The 12,616-nt window shown below is 47.5% G+C and overlaps 1 protein-coding gene across 5 annotated transcripts in view; it reads right to left on the bottom strand.

Annotated features, from left to right (window-relative positions):
- Positions 1–12,616, bottom strand: part of LOC123761011 (protein amalgam) — a 185,861-nt gene that overhangs the window by 143,388 nt on the left and 29,857 nt on the right. The window lies entirely within an intron of this gene.

Genomic DNA, 12,616 nt, shown 5'->3' with positions numbered 1-12,616 from the left:
CGAGACAGTCACAGATAGACAGAGATCGATAAATCTATGGATTGATCGTGGTATAGATAGATAGTCGATTAGACGGATGGAAAATGGATAGACCGATAGTTGGTAGATAGACTGATATTTTGATAGGTGTATATATATGTGTGTGTGTATATATATATATATATATATATATATATATATATATATATATATATATATATATATATATATATATATATATATATATATATATATATATATATATATGTCGTACCTAGTAGCCAGAACGTCGTACTGTCGTACTCGGCCTGGTATGCATGGCCCGATTTGCCTAATAAGCCAAGTTTTCCTGAATTAATATATTTTCTCTAATTTTTTTGTTATGAAATGATAAAGCTTCCCATTTCATTATGTATGAGGTCAATTTTTTTTTATTGGAGTTAAAATTAACGTAGATATTTGACCGAACCTAACCGACCCTACCTAACCTAAGCTAACCTATCTTTATAGGTTAGGTTAGGTTAGGTAGCCGAAAAAGTTAGGTTAGGTTAGGTAAGGTAGTCGAAAAACAATTATTTCATGAAAACTTGCCTTATTAGGCAAATCGGGCCTTGCGTAGTAGGCTGACAAGTGCGTTCTGGCTACTAGGTACGACATATATATATATATATATATATATATATATATATATATATATATATATATATATATAGACATATATATATATATATATATATATGTCGTACCTAGTAGCCAGAACTCACTTCTCAGCCTACTATTCAAGGCCCGATTTGCCTAATAAGCCAAGTTTTCCTGAATTAATATATTTACTATAATTTTTTTCTTATGAAATGATAAAGCTACCCTTTTCTCTATGTATGAGGCCAATTTTTTTTTATTGGAGTTAAAATTAACGTAGATATATGACCGAACCTAACCAACCCTACCTAACCTAACCTAACCTATATTTATAGGTAAGGTTAGGTTAGGTAGCCAAAAAAGCTAGGTTAGGTTAGGTTAGGTAGGTTAGGTAGACGAAAAAACATTAATTCATGAAAACTTGGCTTATTAGGCAAATCGGGCCTTGAATAGTAGGCTGAGAAGTGCGTTCTGGCTATTAGGTACGACATATATATATATATATATATATATATATATATATATATATATATATATATATATATATATATATATATATATATATGAATCTCAGTCAGTCAATGAATAAAGTTTTTCATTGATCGCTTTGAAATTCTGACACACCTTTGCATTCGAATACGTACTTGTTTTTATATACGTACTATATAGATGTGACATCTATGATAGGTTTTTACCTGTGACAGGTAAAAACATGCTTTTTTAAAAACTTTTTTTTTCGTATGAGGTAATGGTGGGAAGCATAAGGAGATGGGAGAGTAGGGAGCATGAGGAGATGGGGGAGTGGGGAGCATGAGAAGATGGGGGAGTGGGGAGCATGAGGAGATGGGGGAGTGGGGAGCATGAGAAGATGGGGGAGTGGGGAGCATGAGGAGATGGGGAGTGGGGAGCATGAGAAGATGGGGGAGTGGGGAGCATGAGGAGATGGGGAGTGGGGAGCATGAAGAGATGGGGGAGTGGGAAGCATGAGGAGATGGGGGAGTGGGGAGCATGAGGAGATGGGGGAGTGGGGAGCATGAGGAGATGGGGGAGTGGGGAGCATGAGGAGATGGGGGAGTGGGGAGCATGAGAAGATGGGGGAGTGGGGAGCATAAGGAGATGGGGAGTGGGGAGCATGAAGACATGGGGGAGTGGGAAGCATGAGGAGATGGGGGAGTGGGGAGCATGAGGAGATGGGGGAGTGGGGAGCATGAGGAGATGGGGGAGTGGGGAGCATGAGGAGATGGGGGAGTGGGGAGCATGAGAAGATGGGGAGTGGGGAGCATGAGGAGATGGGGAGTGGGGAGCATGAGGAGATAGGGAGTGGGGAGCATGAAGAGATGGGGGAGTGGGGAACATGAGGAGATGGGGGAGTGGGGAGCATAAGAAGATGGGGGAGTGGGGAGCATGAGGAGATGGGGGAGTGGGGAGCATGAGAAGATGGGGGAGTGGGGAGCATGAGGAGATGGGGGAGTGGGGAGAATGAGGAGATGGGGGAGTGGGGAGCATGAGGAGATGGGGGAGTGGGGAGCATGAGGAGATGGGAGAGTGGGGAGCATGAGGAGATGGGGGAGTGGGAAGCATGAGGAGATGGGGAGTGGGGAGCATGAAGAGATGGGGGAGTGGGGAGCATGAGGAGATGGGGGAGTGGGGAGCATGAGGAGATGGGGGAGTGGGGAGCATGAGGAGATGGGGGAGTGGGGAGCATGAGGAGATGGGGGAGTGGGGAGCATGAGGAGATGGGGGAGTGGGGAGCATGAGAAGATGGGGGAGTGGGGAGCATGAGGAGATGGGAGAGTGGGGAGCATGAGAAGATGGGGGAGTGGGGAGCATGAGAAGATGGGGGAGTGGGGAGCATGAGGAGATGGGAGAGTGGGGAGCATGAGAAGATGGGGGAGTGGGGAGCATGAGAAGATGGGGGAGTGGGGAGCATGAGGAGATGGGGAGTGGGGAGCATGAGGGGATGGGGGAGTGGGGAGCGTGAGAATATGGGGGAGTCGGGAGCATGAGGAGATGGGGGAGTGGGGAGCATGATGAGATGGGGGAGTGGGGAGCATGAGGGGATGGGGGAGTGGGGAGCATGAGAAGATGGGGAGTGGGGAGCATGAGGAGATGGGGGAGTGGGGAGCATGAGGAGATGGGGGAGTGGGGAGCATGAGGGGATAGGGGAGAGGGGAGCATGAGAAGATGTGGGAGTGGGGAGCATGAGGAGATGGGGGAGTAGGGAGCATGAGAAGATGGGAGTGGGGAGCATGCGGAGATGGGGGAGTGGGGAGCATGAGGAGATGGGGGAGTGGGGAGCATGAGGAGATGGGAGAGTGGGAAGCATAAGGAGATGGGGGAGTGGGGAGCATGAGGAGATGGGAGAGTGGGGAGCATGAGGAGATGGGGGAGTGGTGAGCATGAGGAGATGGGGGAGTGGGGAGCATGAGGAGATGGGAAAGTGGGAAGCATAAGGAGATGGGGGAGTGGGGAGCATGAGGAGATGGGAGAGTGGGGAGCATGAGAAGATGGGGGAGTGGGGAGCATGAGGAGATGGGAGAGTGGGGAGCATGAGAAGATGGGGAGTGGGGAGCATGATAAGATGGGGGAGTGGGGAGCATGAGGAGATGGGGGAGTGGGGAGCATGAGGAGATGGGGGAGTGGGGAGCATTAGGGGATGGGGGAGTGGGGAGCATGAGAAGATGTGGGAGTGGGGAGCATTAGGAGATGGGGAGTAGGGAGCATGAGGAGATGGGAGAGTGGGAAGCATAAGGAGATGGGGGAGTGGGGAGCATGAGGAGATGGGAGAGTGGGGAGCATGAGAAGATGGGGGAGTGGGGAGCATGAGGAGATGGGAGAGTGGGAAGCATGAGGAGATGGGGGAGTGGGGAGCATGAGGAGATGGAGGAGTGGGGAGCATGAGGAGATGGGAGAGTGGGAAGCATGAGGAGATGGGGGAGTGGGGAGCATGAGGAGATGGGGGAGTGGGGAGCATGAGGAGATGGGAGAGTGGGAAGCATAAGGAGATGGGGGAGTGGGGAGCATGAGGAGATGGGAGAGTGGGGAGCATGAGAAGATGGGGGAGTGGGGAGCATGAGGAGATGGGAGAGTGGGAAGCATGAGGAGATGGGGGAGTGGGGAGCATGAGGAGATGGGAGAGTGGGGAGCATGAGAAGATGGGGGAGTGGGGAGCATGAGGAGATGGGAGAGTGGGGAGCATGAGGAGATGGGAGAGTGGGGAGCATGAGAAGATGGGGGAGTGGGGAGCATGAGGAGATGGGAGAGTGGGGAGCATGAGGAGATGGGGGAGTGGGGAGCATGAGGAGATGGGGGAGTGGGAAGCATGAGAAGATGGGGGAGTGGGGAGCATGAGGAGATGGGGGAGTGGGGAGCATGAAGGGATGGGGGAGTGGGGAGCATGAGAAGATGGGGGAGTGGGGAGCATGAGGAGATGGGAGAGTGGGGAGCATGAGAAGATGGGGGAGTGGGGAGCATGAGAAGATGGGGGAGTGGGGAGCATGAGGAGATGGGAGAGTGGGGAGCATGAGAAGATGGGGGAGTGGGGAGCATGAGAAAATGGGGGAGTGGGGAGCATGAGGAGATGGAGGAGTGGGGAGCATGAGAAGATGGGGGAGTGGGGAGCATGAGAAGATGGGGGAGTGGCAAGCATGAGGAGATGGGGGAGTGGGGAGCATGAGGAGATGGGGGAGTGGGGAGCATGAGGAAATGGGGGAGTGGGGAGCATGAGAAGATGTGGGAGTGGGGAGCATGAGGAGATGGGGGAGTAGGGAGCATGAGGAGATGGGAGAGTGGGGAGCATGAGGAGATGGGGGAGTGGGGAGCATGAGGAGATGGGGGAGTGGGGAGCATGAGGAGATGGGGGAGTGGGGAGCATGAGGAGATGGGGGAGTAGGGAGCATGAGGAGATGGGAAAGTGGGAAGCATAAGGAGATGGGGGAGTGGGGAGCATGAGGAGATGGAAGAGTGGGGAGCATGAGGAGATGGGGGAGTGGGGAGCATGAGGAGATGGGGGAGTGGGGAGCATGAGGAGATGGGAGAGTGGGAAGCATAAGGAGATGGGGGAGTGGGGAGCATGAGGAGATGGGAGAGTGGGGAGCATGAGAAGATGGGGGAGTGGGGAGCATGAGGAGATGGGAGAGTGGGAAGCATGAGGAGATGGGGGAGTGGGGAGCATGAGGAGATGGGAGAGTGGGGAGCATGAGAAGATGGGGGAGTGGGGAGCATGAGGAGATGGGAGAGTGGGGAGCATGAGGAGATGGGAGAGTGGGGAGCATGAGAAGATGGGGGAGTGGGGAGCATGAGGAGATGGGAGAGTGGGGAGCATGAGGAGATGGGGGAGTGGGGAGCATGAGGAGATGGGGGAGTGGGAAGCATGAGAAGATGGGGGAGTGGGGAGCATGAGGAGATGGGGGAGTGGGGAGCATGAAGGGATGGGGGAGTGGGGAGCATGAGAAGATGGGGGAGTGGGGAGCATGAGGAGATGGGAGAGTGGGGAGCATGAGAAGATGGGGGAGTGGGGAGCATGAGAAGATGGGGGAGTGGGGAGCATGAGGAGATGGGAGAGTGGGGAGCATGAGAAGATGGGGGAGTGGGGAGCATGAGAAAATGGGGGAGTGGGGAGCATGAGGAGATGGAGGAGTGGGGAGCATGAGAAGATGGGGGAGTGGGGAGCATGAGAAGATGGGGGAGTGGCAAGCATGAGGAGATGGGGGAGTGGGGAGCATGAGGAGATGGGGGAGTGGGGAGCATGAGGAAATGGGGGAGTGGGGAGCATGAGAAGATGTGGGAGTGGGGAGCATGAGGAGATGGGGGAGTAGGGAGCATAAGGAGATGGGAGAGTGGGGAGCATGAGGAGATGGGGGAGTGGGGAGCATGAGGAGATGGGGGAGTGGGGAGCATGAGGAGATGGGGGAGTGGGGAGCATGAGGAGATGGGGGAGTAGGGAGCATGAGGAGATGGGAAAGTGGGAAGCATAAGGAGATAGGGGAGTGGGGAGCATGAGGAGATGGAAGAGTGGGGAGCATGAGAAGATGGGGGAGTGGGGAGCATGAGGAGATGGGAGAGTGGGGAGCATGAGAAGATGGGGAGTGGGGAGCATGAGAAGATGGGGGAGTGGGGAGCATGAGGAGATGGGGGAGTGGGGAGCATGAGGAGATGGGGGAGTGGGGAGCATGAGGGGATGGGGGAGTGGGGAGCATGAGAAGATGTGGGAGTGGTGAGCATAAGGAGATGGGGGAGTAGGGAGCATGAGGAGATGGGAGAGTGGGGAGCATGAGGAGATGGGGGAGTGGGGAGCATGAGGAGATGGGGGAGTGGGGAGCATGAGGAGATGGGAGAGTGGGAAGCATAAGGAGATGGGGGATTGGGGAGCATGAGGAGATGGGAGAGTGGGGATCATGAGAAGATGGGGGAGTGGAGAGCATGAGGAGATGGGAGAGTGGGAAGCATGACGAGATGGGGGAGTGGGGAGCATGAGGAGATGGGGGAGTGGGGAGCATGAGGAGATGGGGGAGTGGGAAGCATGAAAAGATGGGGGAGTGGGGAGCATGAGGAGATGGGGGAGTGGGAAGCATGAGAAGATGGGGGAGTGGGGAGCATGAGGAGATGGGGGAGTGGGGAGCATGAGGAGATGGGGGAGTGGGGAGCATGAGGAGATGGGGGAGTGGGGAGCATGAGGAGATGGGGGAGTGGGAAGCATGAAAAGATGGGGGAGTGGGGAGCATGAGGAGATGGGGGAGTGGGAAGCATGAGAAGATGGGGGAGTGGGGAGCATGAGGAGATGGGGGAGTGGGGAGCATGAGGAGATGGGGGAGTGGGGAGCATGAGGAGATGGGGGAGTGGGGAGCATGAGGAGATGGGGGAGTGGGGAGCATGAGGAGATGGGGGAGTAGGGAGCATGAGGAGATGGGAAAGTGGGAAGCATAAGGAGATGGGGGAGTGGGGAGCATGAGGAGATGGAAGAGTGGGGAGCATGAGAAGATGGGGAGTGGGGAGCATGAGGAGATGGGAGAGTGGGGAGCATGAGAAGATGGGGGAGTGGGGAGCATGAGAAGATGGGGGAGTGGGGAGCATGAGGAGATGGGGGAGTGGGGAGCATGAGGAGATGGGGGAGTGGGGAGCATGAGGGGATGGGGGAGTGGGGAGCATGAGAAGATGTAGGAGTGGGGAGCATGAGGAGATGGGGGAGTAGGGAGCATGAGGAGATGGGAGAGTGGGGAGCATGAGGAGATGGGGGAGTGGGGAGCATGAGGAGATGGGGGAGTGGGGAGCATGAGGAGATGGGAGAGTGGGAAGCATAAGGAGATGGGGGAGTGGGGAGCATGAGGAGATGGGAGAGTGGGGAGCATGAGAAGATGGGGGAGTGGGGAGCATGAGGAGATGGGAGAGTGGGAAGCATGAGGAGATGGGGGAGTGGGGAGCATGAGGAGATGGGGGAATGGGGAGCATGAGGAGATGGGGGAGTGGGAAGCATGAAAAGATGGGGGAGTGGGGAGCATGAGGAGATGGGGGAGTGGGAAGCATGAGAAGATGGGGGAGTGGGGAGCATGAGGAGATGGGGGAGTGGGGAGCATGAGGAGATGGGGGAGTGGGGAGCATGAGGAGATGGGGGAGTGGGGAGCATGAGGAGATGGGGGAGTGGGAAGCATGAAAAGATGGGGGAGTGGGGAGCATGAGGAGATGGGGGAGTAAGAAGCATGAGAAGAGGGGGGAGTGGGGAGCATGAGGAGATGGGGGAGTGGGGAGCATGAGGAAATGGGGGAGTGGGGAGCATGAGAAGATGTGGGAGTGGGGAGCATGAGGAGATGGGGGAGTAGGGAGCATGAGGAGATGGGAGAGTGGGGAGCATGAGGAGATGGGGGAGTGGGGAGCATGAGGAGATGGGGGAGTGGGGAGCATGAGGAGATGGGAGAGTGGGAAGCATAAGGAGATGGGGGAGTGGGGAGCATGAGGAGATGGGAGAGTGGGGAGCATGAGAAGATGGGGGAGTGGGGAGCATGAGGAGATGGGAGAGTGGGGAGCATGATTAGATGGGGGAGTAGGGAGCATGAGGAGATGGGAGAGTGGGGAGCATGAGAAGATGGGGGAGTGGGGAGCATGAGGAGATGGGAGAGTGGGGAGCATGAGGAGATGGGGGAGTGGGGAGAATGAGAAGATGGGGGAGTGGGGAGCATGAGGAGATGGGAGAGTGGGGAGCATGAGAAGATGGGGGAGTGGGGAGCATGAGGAGATGGGGGAGTGGGGAGCATGAGGAGATGGGGGAGTGAGGAGCATGAGGGGATGGGGGAGTGGGGAGCTTGAGAAGATGTGGGAGTGGGGAGCATGAGGAGATGGGGGAGTAGGGAGCATGAGGAGATGGGAGAGTGGGGAGCATGAGGAGATGGGGGAGTGGGGAGCATGAGGAGATGGGGGAGTGGGGAGCATGAGGAGATGGGAGAGTGGGGAGCATGAGGAGATGGGGGAGTGGGGAGCATGAGAAGATGGGGGAGTGGGGAGCATGAGAAGATGGGGGAGTGGGGAGCATGAGGAGATGGGGGAGTGGGGAGCATTAGGGGATGGGGGAGTTGGGAGCATGAGAAGATGTGGGAGTGGGGAGCATGAGGAGATGGGGGAGTAGGGAGCATGAGGAGATGGGAGAGTGGGGAGCATGAGGAGATGGGGGAGTGGGGAGCATGAGGAGATGGGGGAGTGGGGAGCATGAGGAGATAGGAGAGTGGGGAGCATGAGGAGATGGGGGAGTGGGGAGCATGAGAAGATGTGGGAGTGGAGAGCATGAGGAGATGGGGGAGTGGGAAGCATGAGAAGATGGGGGAGTGGGGAGCATGAGAAGATGGGGGAGTGGGGAGCATGAGGAGATGGGGGAGTGGGGAGCATGAGAAGATGTGGGAGTGGGGAGCATGAGGGGATGGGGGAGTGGGGAGCATGAGGAGATGGGGGAGTGGGGAGCATGAGGAGATGGGGGAGTGGGGAGCATGAGGGGATGGGGGAGTGGGGAATGGTGGGGAGGTCGAGGGGAAGGGGGAGTGGGGACGGGGGAGGACGAGGGGATGGGGGTGTGGGGGAAGGTGGGGGAGAACAAGCGGATGATGGAGGATAGAACTGTGGGGAGGACGAGGGAGTCCGGAATCATGGAGACGAGGGGATGGGGGAGTGGAGAATAGTGGGGAGTACAAGGGGACAGGGGAGTGAGGAACAGTGGTGGGGAGGACGAGGGGATGGGGAAGGGGCAAATGGTGGGGAGGATGGTTGACGGGGAAGGGTTGCTGTGGCTCGGCGACGCGCTAGCTTTGCTGAGCCACAGCACCAGGTGGCCGGGTACAGCTAGTCTATATAAATAAAAATGGAAATGTTCGCTTGTTCAAAATCGCTAATCTCCGAAAGTTTTCCACCGATTGCTTTGAAATTTTCACACAACGTTCCATTCGCATCCGAGCGGGTTTTTATATACATATTATATAGATGTCACTTTTGTGTTGAGAAAAAACATGCTTTAAAAAAAAAAATGAATTTTTCATGTGAGGGAAATCTTCGAAACCCCTTTACCGATTGCTTTGAAATTTTGACATAACGTTGCATACGAATAGGAGCGTCTTTTTATATACTTAATATATAGATGCCACACCTGTGTCAGGTAAAAACATGCTTTTTTGATAAACAGCGCCATCTGTTGGACGTAAGAGCATCACAAGCTGTGATCTCCGAAAGTTCTTCACCGATTGCTTTGAAATTTTGACACAACGTTCCATTCGAATACGCATATGTTTTTATATACCTACTATATAGATGAGACAGCTGTGACAGGTAAAAACATGTTTGTTTGAAAAACAGCGTCACCTGTTGCACGCAAGAGCAACACACGCTATGCTAAATATGTTACGATTACATTTCAATGTTTCCAGTTATGTTTCCAGAAATCTATATGTCATAGATTTCGATTTATTTTCATTTTGATTTAATTATTTTGTGTGACACTGTGTTGCAACTGAACTGTGTTGTTTACCATGCCGTTTATTTCGTGAATATAAATATTGATGCCACACCTGTGACAGGTAAATCCATACTTTACAAAAAAAAAGCACCATCTGTTGTAAGAGCAACACTCATTATACTAAATATGTTATGATTCCATTTCAATGTTTTCGATTGCACTGATAAAAGTAGAATTTTCATAGATATAGATTTATTTTTATTTTTATTGAATTATATTGTGTGATATTGATTTGGAATTGAGCTGTGTTTTTACCATGCTGTTCATTTCGTGGGTATGGTTTATTTTTTATTTTTTCATTGTTTTTCATTTAAATTTATTAACTGTTATTCTTATTTTTCAGTGATGGAAACATCAGATTATTTGATGTTCCCAATTTTCTGATATATATATATATATATATATATATATATATATATATATATATATATATATATATATATGTCGTACCTAGTAGCCAGAACGCACTTCTCAGCCTACTATGCAAGGCCAAATTTGCCTAATAAGCCAAGTTTTCCTGAATTAATATATTTTCTCTAATTTTTTTCTTATGAAATGATAAAGCTACCCATTTCATTATGTAGGAGGTCAATTTTTTTTAATTGGAGTTAAAATTAACGTAGATATATGACCGAACCTAACCAACCCTACCTAACCTAACCTAACCTATCTTTATAGGTTAGGTTTGGTTACGTAGCCCAAAAAGTTAGGTTAGGTTAAGTTAGGTAGGTTAGGTAGTGGAAAAACAATTATTTCATGAAAACTTGGCTTATTAGGCAAATCGGGCCTTGCATAGTAGGCTGAGAAGTGCGTTCTGGCTACTAGGTACGACATATATATATATATATATATATATATATATATATATATATATTTCATTGAATATGACCGCATATTCTGTATTTATTATTTTCTGGTTTAGGGCTTCTATCCCTCTAACTATTTTCTTAGCATCAGGGCTTAATTGGAATAGGAGTTCTCCAAAACTCATTTTCGTACTTTTAAGGTGAAGAAAAGAAGTGATTTACTATAGAGTGTATTACACTTATTTGTATAATTTGCAAATAGAGATTTACTATAAAATAAATAGATTTAAGAAATAGAAATAAAAATAGATTTACTATAGAGTGTAATACACTCTATAGTAAATCACTTCTTTTCTTCACCTTAAAAGTACGAAAATGAGTTTTGGAGAACTCCTATTCCAATTAAGCCCTGATGCTAAGAAAATAGTTAGAGGGATAGAAGCCCTAAACCAGAAAATAATAAATACAGAATATGCGGTCATATTCAATGAAACATGTTTGAAAGAAAACCTGCTGCCAGTATACACCAATATATATATATATATATATATATATATATATATATATATATATATATATATATATATATATATATATATATATATATATATATATATATACATATATATATATATATATATATATATATATATATATATATATATATATATATATATATGATCGATGTTCCCTTCGGGAATCTTAATTTTAAGATGAATAGGAAACCAGGGATATACTGAACATCTTGTTTCAGATTCTTTACTTTAAAATGCATAACGTTTCGAATACTTCTCGTATTCATCATCAGATCTAAAAGAAAAAACAGAAATCACAATCAAATAACTGGTAAACAAAGAACTCATACTGAATATAATTGCCTATCAAAGAAAGGAAAATGCTTAAAAAACAAAACACTTAAGCGCACTTAAAGTGATCAATACAAATAAAACTTATTAACTGTCACATATATTAAAGCTAATTTAAAAATCCATTAAACTACAAGATGAATTTTATAACTACTAAAACAAACCATTCTATTAAACTTACGTGAAGTGATCAGAAGTGAAACTTGATACCTAACACATAGATACTAAACACTATAACAAATATTTATATAATGACTACAAATCTACAAAAAATGTATGTAAAATACAAACAGAATAAACGACAATTATAAAGTACTAACCAAAATCTTATAAAAAACTCAAATATTAAATAAAATTAAATACCAAAAAAATGTATTATAATACATTTTATCTCAAATATTAAATAAAATTAAATACCAAAAAATGTATTATAATACATTTTTTGGTATTTAATTTTATTTAATATTTGAGTTTTTTATAAGATTTTGGTTAGTACTTTATAATTGTCGTTTATTCTGTTTGTATTTTACATACATTTTTTGTAGATTTGTAGTCATTATATAAATATTTGTTATAGTGTTTAGTATCTATGTGTTAGGTATCAAGTTTCACTTCTGATCACTTCACGTAAGTTTAATAGAATGGTTTGTTTTAGTAGTTATAAAATTCATCTTGTAGTTTAATGGATTTTTAAATTAGCTTTAATATATGTGACAGTTAATAAGTTTTATTTGTATTGATCACTTTAAGTGCGCTTAAGTGTTTTGTTTTTTAAGCATTTTCCTTTCTTTGATAGGCAATTATATTCAGTATGAGTTCTTTGTTTACCAGTTATTTGATTGTGATTTCTGTTTTTTTCTTTTAGATCTGATGATGAATACGAGAAGTATTCGAAACGTTATGCATTTTAAAGTAAAGAATCTGAAACAAGATGTTCAGTATATCCCTGGTTTTCCTATTCATCTTAATATATATATATATATATATATATATATATATATATATATATATATATATATATATATATATATATATATATATATATATATATATGTCTCATTAAATATGACCGCATATTCAGTATTTACTATCTTCTGGTTCAAGGCTTCTATCCCCCTTACTGTTTGCCTTGCATCAGGGCTTAGCTGAAAGAGGAGTTCTCCAAAACACATTTTCGTTATTTCAAGGTGAAGAAAAAATTTAATTACTATAGAATGTATTACACTTATTTATACAATTTGCACAACGTTTCAAACCTCCATGGTTCATTATCAAGTGAAATGAAATTACATCAGTGAGAGGTTGTGTTAGCTGGAGCTCTGGAGTAACATTATTATTGC

The sequence above is a fragment of the Procambarus clarkii genome, chromosome 41 (assembly GCF_040958095.1).
Source record: "Procambarus clarkii isolate CNS0578487 chromosome 41, FALCON_Pclarkii_2.0, whole genome shotgun sequence".
Taxonomy (NCBI): domain Eukaryota; kingdom Metazoa; phylum Arthropoda; class Malacostraca; order Decapoda; family Cambaridae; genus Procambarus; species Procambarus clarkii.
Note: the sequence above shows the minus strand (reverse complement) of the source record. Positions and strands in the feature narration are given on the sequence as shown.